Here is a 425-nt window from a genome sequence, read left to right as displayed (position 1 = left end):
GGTACCTGTGTGTATTCTTCCTGTATCTAAATGTGGAAGTACTTCCTGGAAAACATAAGATTCCTTTACTAATAAAACTGGAACACATTTAAAATTCCACATGTTTATGGAATAAATCAAAAGGAGACAAGCAATTTTGTACTACTGCAATTTAGCAGTATACAAGATCACCAAATTATTTTATCATAAAAAACAAATGTACTTTTACTAATATATTTCTATATCCAGTTTCTTATATCAATCAGAATACAACATTAACATATATTCTTCTTGCTTATTCTACTTGTTGCAGAGTATTGAAAAACTGAAACTGTCTTTCAAAGGAATGAAATATATTCACTAAACATTAAGTAAAATGAAATAATGGCATTTCTAAATATCTACATGGGATTAAAAAGAAAAATATCAAAGCGTATTCTAGTGTG

The sequence above is a fragment of the Penaeus monodon genome, chromosome 22 (genome assembly GCF_015228065.2).
Source record: "Penaeus monodon isolate SGIC_2016 chromosome 22, NSTDA_Pmon_1, whole genome shotgun sequence".
NCBI classification, from domain to species: Eukaryota; Metazoa; Arthropoda; class Malacostraca; order Decapoda; family Penaeidae; genus Penaeus; species Penaeus monodon.
Note: the sequence above shows the minus strand (reverse complement) of the source record.